Source organism: Heptranchias perlo, chromosome 20 (assembly GCF_035084215.1).
Source record: "Heptranchias perlo isolate sHepPer1 chromosome 20, sHepPer1.hap1, whole genome shotgun sequence".
Taxonomy (NCBI): domain Eukaryota; kingdom Metazoa; phylum Chordata; class Chondrichthyes; order Hexanchiformes; family Hexanchidae; genus Heptranchias; species Heptranchias perlo.
In genome coordinates, this window is record NC_090344.1 from 29798321 (window position 1) to 29810693 (window position 12373).

Sequence of the window (12373 nt, forward strand, 5' to 3'; positions counted from 1 at the left end):
GTGAAGCTCCAATTCAGGACTACATGAAAGCTAAACAGCGGAAGCAACATGCCATAGACAGAGCTAAGCGAATCCACAACCAACGGATCAGATCAAAGCTCTGCAGTCCTGCCACATCCAGTCGTGAATGGTGGTGGACAATTAAACAACTAACGGGAGGAGGAGGCTGTGTAAACATCCCCATCCTCAATGAGGGCAGAATCCAGCACGTGAGTGCAAAAGACAAGGCTGAAGCGTTTGCAACCATCTTCAGGAAGAAGTGCCAAGTGGATGATCCATCTCAGCTTCCTCCCGATATCTCCACCATCACAGAAGCCAGTCTTCAGCCAATTCGAATCACTCCACTTGATATCAAGAAACGGCTGAGTGCACTGGATACAGCAAAGGCTATGGGCACCGACAACATCCCGGCTGTAGTGCTGAAGACTTGTGCTCCAGAACGAGCTGCGCCTCTCGCCAAACTGTTCCAGTACAGCTACAACACTGGCATCTACCCGACAACGAGGAAAATTGCCCAGGTATGTCCTGTCCACAAAAAGCAGGACAAATCCAATCCGGCCAATTACCGCCCCATCAGTCTACTCTCAATCATCAACAAAGTGATGGAACGTGTCGTCGACAGTGCTATCAAGCGGCACTTACTCACCAATAACCTGCTCACCGATGCTCTGTTTGGTTTCCGCCAGGGCTACTCGGCTCCAGACCTCATTACAGCCTTGGTCCAAACATGGAAAAAAGAGCTGAATTCCAGAGGTGAGGTGAGAGTGAATGCCCCTGACAACAAGGCAGCATTTGAGCGAGTGTGGCACCAAGGAGCTCCAGTAAAATTGAAGTCAATGGGAATCAGGGGGAAAACTCTCCAGTGGCTGGAGTCATACTTAGCAAAAAGGAAGATAATAATGGTTGTTGGAGGCCAAACATCTCAGCCCCAGGACATTGCTGCAGGAGTTCCTCAGGGCAGTGTCCTAGGCCCAACCATCTTCAGCTGCTTCATCAATGACCTTCCCTCCATCATAAGGTCAGAAATGGGGATGTTCGCTGATGATTGCAAAGTGTTCAGTTCCATTCGCAACCCCTCAAATAACGAAGCAGTCTGAGCCGGCATGTAGCAAGACCTGGACAACATCCAGGCTTGGGCTCATAAGTGGCAAGTAACATTGGCGCCAGACAAGGGCCAGGCAATGACCATCTCCTATAAGAGGCAGTCTAACCACCTCCCCTTGACATTCAAAGGCATTACCATCGCCGAATCCCCCACCATCAACATCCTGGGTCTCACCATTGACCAGAAACTTAACTGTACCAGCCATATCAATACTGTGGCTGCAAGAGCAGGTCAGATATTCTGCGGCGAGTTACTCACATCCTGACCCCCCAAAGCCTTTCTACCATCCACAAGTTACAAGTCAGGAGTGTGATGGAATACTCTCCACTCGCCTGGATGAGTGCAGCTCCAACAACACATAAGAAGCTCGACAACATCCAGGACAAAGCAGCCCGCTTGATTGGCACCCCATCCACCACCGTAAACATTCACTCCCTTCACCACCGGCGCACCGTGGCTGCAGTGTTTACCATCCACAGGATGCAGTGCAGCAACTCGCCAAGGCTTCTTCGACAGCACCTCCCAAACCCGCGACCTCTACCACCTAGAAGGACAAGGGCAGCAGGCACATGGGAACAACACCACCTGCACGTTCCCCGCCAAGTCACACACCATCCCGACTTGGAAATATATCGCCGTTCCTTCATCGTCGCTGGGTCAAAATCCTGGAACTCCCTTCCTAACCGCACTATGGGAGAAGCTTCACCGCACGGACTGCAGCAGTTCTGGAAGGCCAATTAGGCATGGGCAATAAATGCTGGCCTCGCCAGCGACGCCCACATCGCATGCACGAATAAAAAAAATGCGATTTTTATATATAAGCTGTGGGTGACTATCAATGAATGCGATATTTATATATGAGCTGTGGGTGAGTGTATATGAATGCAATGTTTATATATGAATTGTGGGTGTTTATATATGCGTGCGATGTTTATATATGAAATGTGGGTATGTTTCTATGAGTGCGATGTTGATATATGGACTGTGGATTTGTATATGTGGGTGCGATGTTTATATATGAACTGTCGGTGTATATATAGGTGTGCGATGTTTAAATATGAACTGTGTGTGAGTGTGTATGAGTGAGATGTTTATATCCGAACAGTGGATGTGTATATATGAGTGCAGTATTGACATATGAACTGTGGGTGTGTATATATGAGTGCGATGTTTATATATGAACTGTGGGTGTGTATATATGAGTGCGGTGTTTATATATGAACTGTGGGTGTGTATATATGAGTGCGATGTTTATATATGAACTGTGGGTATGTCTATATGAGTGCGATGTTTATATATGAACTGTGAGTGTGTATATATAAGTTCGATGTTTATATATGAACTGTTGTTATGTGCATGAGTGCGGTGTTTATATCTTGAACAGTGGATGTGAATATATGAGTGTGGTGTTTATCTATGGACTGTGGGTGTGTATATATAAGTGAGATGTTTATATATGAACTGTGAGTGTGTATATATAAGTGCGATGTTTATATATATGAACTGTTGTTGTGTGTATGTGAGTGCGGTGTTTATCTATGGACTCTGGTTGGGTATATATGAGTGTGATGTTTATATATGAAGTGCAGTAATAAACAGCAAGGCGTCGCTGGGGTGATATTTTCTTGCAAGACAATGGCGAAAAATTGCATTTGCTTTGGTGTCCCAACAGCTCAGTCGCGGTTGCATTAGACTGAAAACTTAAAGGTCTTTGGTGTAACCCAGTGTTTGGCAGTTTTTGGTTATTTAGTTTCTTCTTCTTTGGGTCGATTCTCGCATTTATTTGCAGTGACATTTTATCCCCGCCACTGAAGGATTGGGGATGGAACAGAGAGACATCAACGATGGGAAATATTTATATCGTCTGCATTTGGTTTTTATTTCTCTGCTACCTTCTGCCTTTTCCTCTTGGTTTTTCCTCTCTGTGCCGGGTGACCATTTGATTTGATGCATTTGTTCCAAACTGATCCCTTTTCCACATCTCGGGGCGGTCAGACCCGCTCTGTCTTTCTGTTGTTGCTGATGATCATTAATGGGAACAGGCCGCGAGTTGAATGTTTCTCTGCAAACCGGAGAAAGAAAAAGAAAAAGAAAGACGTGTTTCTCCGGCCCAGGGGTAAAGTTGCAATGGATGTTATTCAATAAAATTGTCCCGTGAATTTGTCTGTGGATCTGATTGTAAAGCTTGGATTTTAAAATTACGAAAACCCAAAACAAAGGCCCTTATCAGCCCATACAGGAATCAAACCCGCGATCACGACATTGTGGCATGTTTTACTCCAGCAAGCTGTACAACCAGTCTCCTAAAATGCAGTCTGAAAAGCGTTTCACATACAAAACAAATCATTATTAAACTTGCGACTGTCACTCGGTAACCACGTTGACGTCTCTTTCAGTCTGCAACAGAATGTTATAGGTTGGTTAATGGTGTTTACAGAAATATTCCTCTTTTCGTCGAGTTTATTTGGTTTCATGTAATTAATTATAGAGGTGTGAACGCCGAATCATAACCACGAGCCCACCAGGCACCTGTACGGACAGTTCACCCAATCCGGTTACTTTGATGATCTGCCCTACTCTGCTAGAAAAACAATAGGATGAACAGCCCTTGTCTGTGAAAAGGTGTCCTCTCCCCTTGATCAAACTAATGTGTGCAATTGATGAACTGGAGTGAATTGCGCTCGAAGCAGATCTGGAAAATGCGCAATGTAGCCGCACAGGAATTCCAAATCCACTCTCCGTGGAGGAAAAGGAGTGACAGAAACAGAAGGAGATGCCACGTGAAAGATTTGGACCCGGACCTGCTGCATGAGACTTTAAATGTTGTCAGCCTTTAACTGTAGCTCACAGTGTCAGAACAGTCATTGTTATCATTTGCCTTTAAGGTATCTTCTTGTACTGCATCTCTTCAATACCCCCGGGTTGTTACAGCACTGCTTTCTTCAAATTAAATCCCATTGTGAAAACATACACGATTTCAAACCAAAGCGAGGTGTGTGAGATTGGAAGGAGAGTGTGCGTGGGGATCATGGGCCCGTGCGTGCGTGCATTTTGGAAATGGAAACAGAGACATCCGCTGCTTGTTGGAGTATTTCACCTCACTTTTCCATTTCACGCTCAGGCCTGCCCGCACTCGGTACTGTCATGGCCTGAACAAGTCTTTCGTGTTCTCACAGAAAATGCCACTTTGTGCGAGCAGTTTGTCCGGCCTGGGCTGCAATGAGGTAGGACACTGGGAGTATTCAATTAATGAAATCAGTACTTCAAACAGAAAACATTCTTCACTCACTCATCCTGATATATTAGGGTCTCGATACTTGAATTATTGTTCCATTCATTGGAACTTGGGAACATGAGTAGGCCATTCAGCCCCTCGAGCATCCTTCCTGAGGTGGGTGCCCGGAACTGAATGCAATCCTCCAGATGGGGTCTCACCAGAGCTCTGTGTAGCTGTAACATAACATCCACCCCTTGTTTTCCAGCCCTCTTGAGATAAACGGGGAGAGTCAGAGCTCAAGAGAGAAAGCGAGAGTGAGCAAATGGGAGAGAGAGAGAGGACTATGCATTGCACAAACCGTCCCTGTGTCGATTTCTCAGGAGCGCTGTGAATCCCCACTGAGCTTTTGAACCACTTACTGCACCGCAGAAAAAGTTCCAAAGCAGCATATGGGTTACGTGAAATAACCTAATCGACAGCCGATTTGTGGTGCCATGGATAGCACGTGGGACTTCTTCAAATCACTGCAAAGGTTGTGTGTCCAAATCTCACCATCGTTGAATTTTAGTTCAGGGTTCGGTGATTTCGGCGCTGGGAAGTGAAATTTTGCAGCAAAACCGCAAAAGGATCATTAATTGCTCGTCAAGGAAGGGAAATATCCCCCTCCACTTCATCTGATACAAGTGGCTCCAGTCCCACCCGAATTTATAATGCTTAATCCTCTCTGAGCTGGATTGGCGAATCACTCTCAAGATGGAGGCACATCATCTGCTCACCGCAAAAGTCAATCTGCTGGACTTCCGGCTCTGTCAGACTGCATGTTCCTTCAGTCAGGTTTCCAACTGGACACATGCATCCTGCTGCCTGCGAGCATTGGTGCTTGAGGGGTAGAATTCTTGCTTGCAGTAATTCTATTCCTGTGAAAGTCGCTCCTGAAGATCGCAAGATGGAAAGTTTCGTGACTGAGCGGTCGAACGCGCAGGGTTAAAGCTCAAGCTAAATTCCATAATTTGTAGATGGATCAAATTCATAGTTTGCGGCTCCAATACCGCAGCCTCCCTCCTGTAAACTAATAACACGAAATATCTCATCTGATATTGCAACAAGAGGAACCACGTGGCGATACAAATAATTGATGCATTTTGGAACACTCAATTATACGTTCAGCTCCGTTCGAAATGTTCACAAGGAAAAGGATTCGTTGATCTTGGTGAGACTCGACTAACAACCTCGCCATTTCCCGACCTTGTACGGTCATATAAGGACCGCGCACTGACTGATTGCGCTGCTGGAGCCCGGTCACTTTGATCACCTGTCCTACTCTGCTGCAAAGAATCTTAAGGTGAGAGACCCTTTCCTGTGGAAACGTGTCCTGTCCCCGTGATGAAAATAATATCTGCACTTTCACTTTCAGCTTCTTTCACATCCTCTGCTCCATCGCACTACAATCGGGTTTTCTGTGAACAGATCAAAATAAACTTTGGCAGAAATTCTAACAGCAGTGGGATTCAAACCCACGCCTCTATAGAAATTAAATTTAACACCTTCGACCGCGAGGCCGCGCTACCATAATGTCACAGTAATGTTTAAAGAGCTGTTTAATGCTCCAATAAATGAATTGAAGCTAATTGACCGCATTTAGCCGGTGCTGGGGTTGTTCTCCTTCGAGCAGAGAACGTTAAGAGGAGATTTGATCGAAGTGTTCAAAATCATGAAGGGTTGAGATAAATAAATAAAGAGAAACTGTTCCCATTGGCGGAAGGGTCGAGAACCAGAGGACACAGATTTAAGGTGATTGGCAAAAGAACCAAAGGCGATATGAGGAAACACTTCTTTACCCATCGAGTAGTTATAATCTGGAATGCGCTGATTGAAAGGTGGCTTTCAAAAAGGAATTGGATAAATACTTGAAGGGAAATAAATTCAGGGCAAACGGGAAGGAGCGGGGGAATGGGACTATCTTGACTGCTTTAACAACGAGCCGGCACGAGCTCGATGGGCCGAATGGCCTCCATCTCTGCTGTAACCATTTTATGATTCTTTGATTCTGTTTATACTCTTTATTTTCTTTGCATGCATTTCTCTATCTCTCCCTGTCTCTGTCTCTTGTGTTGTCCTCTAATGGACTTCTCAGGCTTCCGTGAACGGCGACGGCTGATCGATCCTGCAACACCAGCAGAGAAGGTTGAAGAAAGGTTGAGACGGTAGGAAAAGTAAAGGTGCAACCCCGCTGCTGCAGTCAATGTCTAAACATTAAGATCTCTTCGCTCTCACAGTAAAACAAAGCACCAATTTGATTAAAGTTTACTTATGGGAGAGTGTATGTTATCACCATGCCGAGACAGACGGCAAAACATATAATAGAATCATTAAAATTTACGTTAGCGGAGGCCATTCGGCCCATCATGTTTGTACCGGCCGGAAAAGCGATATCCAGCATCACCCGACTTACCAGCGTTTAGTCCGTAGTCTTGTCGGTTACGGCTCTTCAAGTGCATATTGAGGTCCTTTTTAAACCCGATGAGGGTTTCTGTTTCTCCCACCCTCTCAGGCAGTGAGTTCCAGACCCCCACCACCCGCTGGGTGGAACAAAATTCCCCTCTGCTCCACTCTAATCCTTCTACCAATTACCTTAAATCTATGACCCTTTTTATTGAACTCTCTGCTGCGTGAATCAGGTCCTTCCTATCCACTCTATCGAGGCCCGTGATAATTTTATACACCTCAATTAAATCTCGCCTCAGCCTCGTCGGTTCCAGAGAAAACAACCTCAGCCTATCCAATCTATCCTCATAGCCAAAATTCTCCACTCTTCGCAACATCGTCGTAAATCTCTGTACCATTTCGAGTGTAGTCCCATCTTTCCTGTAATGTGGTGACCAAAACTGTACGCAATACTCCAGCTGTAGCCGAACTCGTGTTTTATTCAGTTCCAGAATAACCTCCCTGATCTTACATTCTATGCCTCGGCTAATAAAGCAAAGTATCCTTGATACCTTTTTAACCACCTTAACCACCTCTCCTCTTCCCTTCAGGGATCTGTGGACATGCACTCCAAGGTCTCTCTTTTTAACGACACCTCTCAGTATCCTCCAAAGCAATGTCGTTTCCGAGCAACTAATTCTGAAACATCTTGCTTGATAATATAAGTCGTAGAGACGAAACCAATTTAGTAAAGGGAAACTAATATTGGTGACTGGAAATAGTTAGTGTACAACTTGATATTGCTGCACACCGGAATAGAAAACGAGATTTGATGGACAGAAGAGGTCTGAAAGGGTAGCCGATCGGCTATGGGAGACAGCGAAACTTTACACTGGCTGCATGATGTAAGTAACAGCGTCTGGTTGGTCCAGATGTATGATTCTTGTTTCCGGGGCTTTGGTTGATTAATATCTGAGAGTCCAGGGGTAAAATCCCCAACAAGCTCTTGCTGTTCAGCTACGTTGAGTGTAAAATTCACCAATTGGCTTCTGACATCTTTTCAGTGTTCCTGTTTGTAGGATTAAAGTGCATGTTTGAGCTCCAGAGGACAGAGTGCTGAAGTTTCCAAAGTGCAACACATGTGAAGTAAATAAAATGTCTCAAGATGATGCAGAGATTGATGCTGAATGTGAATCTCCCCCTATTCAGGTGGTCTCATTGATATTCGATGACGGGACAGGGAACGACATATGGAAGTTTGCCGATGACACCAAAATGGGCAGCGTTATAAGCAGTGCAGATTATATAGGAAGAGGAACACAGGAACAGGAGTAGGCCATTCAGCCCCTCGTGCCTGCTCCGCCATTTGATAAGATCATGGCTGATCTGTGATCTAACTCCATATACCTGCCTTTGGCCCATATCCCTTAATACCTTTGGTTGCCAAAAAGCTATCTATCTCAGATTTAAATTTATAAATTGAGCTCGTATCAATTGCCGTTTGCGGAAGAGAGTTCCAAACTTCTACAACCCTTTGTGTGTAGAAATGTTTTCTAATCTCGCTCCTGAAAGGTCTGGCTCTAATTTTTAGACATTGCCCCCTACTTCCAAAATCCCCAACCAGCGGAAATAGTTTCTCTCTATCCACCCTATCTGTTCCCCTGAATATCTTATAAACTTCGATCAGATCACCCCTTAACCTTCGAAACTCTGGAGAATGCAACCCCAATTTGTGTAATCTCTCTTCGTAACTTAACCCTTGAAGTCCGTGTATCATTCTGGTAAATTCCAGAGAGACATTAATATAATGAATGAATGGGCAAAACTGTGGCAAATGGATTTCAATTCAGGCAAGTGTGAGGTCATCCACTTTGGACCTCAAAAGGATAGATCAGAATACTTTATAAAAGGTGAAAAATTCGAAACTGTGCAGTTCCAAAGGAACTTAGGTGTCCATGTCCATAGATCAATAACATGTCATGGACAAGAACAGAATATAATCCAAAAGGCTAATGGAATGGTGGCCTATATGTTTAGAGGATGAGAATAGACATTATGCTACAGCTACACAAAGCTCTGGTTGGACCACACCTGGAGTACTGTGTTCAGTTTTGGGCACCGCACCTTAGGAAGGATATATTGGCCTTGAAGGGAGTGCAGTGTGATTTACTAGAAAGATAACTGGACTCCAAGCGATAAATTACGAGGAGAGATTACACAAACTATAGTTGTATTCCCTTCAATTTAGTAGATTAAGGGTTGATGTGATCGAAATGTTCAAGATATTAAGAGGAACTGATGGGGTAGATGGATAGAAACAATTTCCGCTCGTTGGGGTGTCAATGACTTGGGGACATAGGCTAAACATTAGAGTCAGACTTTCAGGAGTGAAGTGAGGAAACACTTCGACAAGCAAAGTGTTGGAGAAGTTTGGAACTCTCTTCCACAAACGGCAGTTGATGCGAGCTCAATTGTTAATTTCAAACCCGTGATTTATCGATTTTTGTGAACCAAAGATATTTCGAGATATGGGAGTAAGGCGGATACAGGGATTTCGGACATAACTCAGTCATGATCGTATTGAGTTGCGGAACAGGCTCGACGGACCAAATACCACAATCCTGTTCCGAAGTTCCTCATTGGTGCAGAATGCAAAACGATCTTGCATTGGCCGGGAATCGAACCCGGGTCTCCCGCGTGGCAGGCGAGAATTCTACCCCTGAACCACCAATGCTGGGTTGTAGAAGTTACATGCTCCTATATGGAATGCTGTCTAAACGAACATGCCGTTTACAGCTGCGATGGCCGAGTGGTTCAAGCGTTGGTCTCAAAACCCCATTTGGGTTTTCCTGCCGAGGTTTGAATTCTGCTCGCAACCCCCAACTGTTTAAAGATCTCTGCAATGCTCAAATAGATTAATTGGAGTTAATTGACCGCATTTACCTCTCTCCCAGCATCAGAGATACTTCAACGTGGCCGGTGCTTTTAATTGAGCGTCCAATCTTCTCTTGCAAGATTTCAAGACCCGAGAAGGAATCTCTCCCAATCTGTAACTTAAATTCTGGTCGTTTGCAAAACCTGACATTTATACTCTTTATTTTCTTTGCATGCATCTCTCTATCTTTCCCTGTCTCTGTCTCTTCTCTCTCTGTTGTGCCCGACGGGCTTCTCAGGCTTCCTTGAACGGCGAAGGCTGATCTCACCTGCAACACCAGCAGAGAAAGGTAAAAAAAAAGGCACTGAGACGGTTGGAAAAGTAAAGGTGCAACCCAGCTGCTGCAGCTAATGTCTACACACTTATGTCTCTTCGCTCTCACAGTGAAACAAAGCATCAATTTGATTAAAGTATACTTCTGGTCGAGTGTATATTATCGCGATGCCGAGACAGACGGCAATGAAATCATAGAATCCGAGAAAGTTATGCCAAAGAAGGAAGCCATTCTGCACATCGTTCCTGTGCCGGCCGAAAAATCGGTACCGAGCCTCATCTCACTTTCCAGCGTTTAGTCCCTAACCTTGTCGGTTACGGATCTTCACGTGTATATTGAAGTTTTTATTTTTCAATGCGATGAGGGTTTCCGCCTCTCCCACCCTTTCTGGCAGTGATTTTCCGACCCCCACACCCACCACCCTCTGGATGGAAAAAAAAATCACTCCCCTCTAATCATTCTGCCGATTACCTAAGATTGATGTATCCTGATTATTGACCTCCCTACGAAGGGAAATAGGTCCTTAATATACACTCGATCGAGGCCCGTCATAATGTTATACACCTCAATTAAATCTCCCAACAGCCTCCTCAGTTCCAAAGCAAACAACCCCAGCTTATCCAATCTAATCTCATAGCTAAAATTCTCCAGTTCTGGCAACATTGTCTTAAATCTCCTCTGTACCATCTCTCGTGCAATCACATCTTTCCTGTAATGTGGTGACCACAACTGTACGCAGTATTCTTGCTGTGGCCTAACTATTGTTTTATAAATTTCTACCAGAACCTCCCCTGCTCTTATATTCTATGCCTCGGCTAATAAAGGAGAATATTCTTTATGGCTTCTGAACCACCTTATCTAGCTGTTCTGCTACCTTCTGGGATCTGTGGACATGCACTCCAAGGTTTTGCTGTTTATCTACATCTCTCAGTCTCCTCCCAAGCAATGTAGTTTCAGAGCAACTAATTCTGAAACGTCTTACTTCATAATTCAAGTCGTACAGTCGAAACCAATTTGTTAAAGGGAGACTAATATTGGTGACTGGAAATAGTTGATGTACAACTTGATATTGCTGTGCACTGGAACAGAAAACGAGATTGGATGGACAGAAGAGGTCTGAAAGGATGGCCGATCAGCTGTGGGAGGCAGCGCACCTTTCAACTGACTCCACGACTGCAGCATCAGTGGTTTGTTGGTCTAGGGGTATGATTTTCGCTTCGAGGGTTGTGTTATGTGATATGCGCGCGATCTCAGCTTCAAATCCCGCATGACCCCTCCTGTTTCTGTGCTTTTCGTGAAAAGTCACCAATGTGCTTCCGATATCTTTTCAATGTTGCTGTTGGTCGAATTGAATTTTTTCCAGCGAATGTTTGAGCTCCAGAGGACAGAGTGCTGAAATTTCCAAGGCACAACACAGGTGAAAAAAAAATGTCTCAATATGATGAGGAGATTGAAGCTGAATGTGAATTTACCCCAGTGCAGTCGGTCTCATTGATATAAGATGACGGGATAGAGAGCGACATGTGCAGATGACGCCAAGATGGGCAGCACTGTAAGCAAAGTAGATGGAAGCAGAACATTACAGAGAGTATTTAATATAATAAATGAATGGGCAAAACTGTGGCAAATGGATTTCAATTTAGGTAAGTGTGAGGTCATCCAACTTGGACCTATAGAGCATTGATCAGAATACGTTCTAACTGGTGAAATGCTCGAAACCGTGGAGTTCCAAAGGGACTTAACGGTCCATATACATAGATCATTAAAATGTCATGGACAGGTACAGAAAATAATCAAAAAGGCTAATGGAAAACTAGCGTTTATATCTAAAGGACCAGAATACAAGGTGATAGATATTATGCTACAGCTACACAAAGCTCTGGTTAGACCACACCTGGAGTACTGTGTTCAATTCTGGGCACCACACCTTAGGAAGGATATTTTGGCCGTGGAGGGAGTGCAGTGTAATTTTGCTTGATTGAAACCTGGAATCCAAGGGTTAAATTACGAGGGGAGATTACACAAACTAGGGTTGTATTCCCTGGAATTCAGTAGAATAAGGGCTGATTTGATTGAAGTTTTCAAGATATGACGGGGAACTGTTGGTGTTGATGGAGAGAAACTCTTCCCGCTCGTTCGAATGTCTAGGACTCAGGAACCTGGCCTAAAAATTAGAGTCAGGAATTTCAGGAGTGAAATTAGTTAACACTTCAACAAGCAAAGGGGGGTAGAAGTTTGGAACTCTCTTCTGCAAGCGACAGTGTTGGCTTAATTGTTAATTTGAAACCTGAGACTGATAGATTTTTTCGTTAACCAGTGGTATTAAGGGATACGGAGCGAAGGCGGTTATATGGAACTCGGTCACAGATCAGCCATGATCTCACTGAATTGCGGAACCGGCTCGAGGGGCTAAATGGC

General features: G+C 44.5%; 1 non-coding gene across 1 annotated transcript; it reads right to left on the reverse strand.

Moving 5' to 3' along the window:
• Window positions 1–9409: 9409 nt before the first annotated feature.
• Window positions 9410–9480, reverse strand: trnag-gcc (transfer RNA glycine (anticodon GCC)). Its single transcript has one exon. It is a non-coding gene; the product is annotated as a tRNA-Gly (tRNA).
• Between the last annotated feature and the right edge of the window lie 2893 nt (window positions 9481–12373).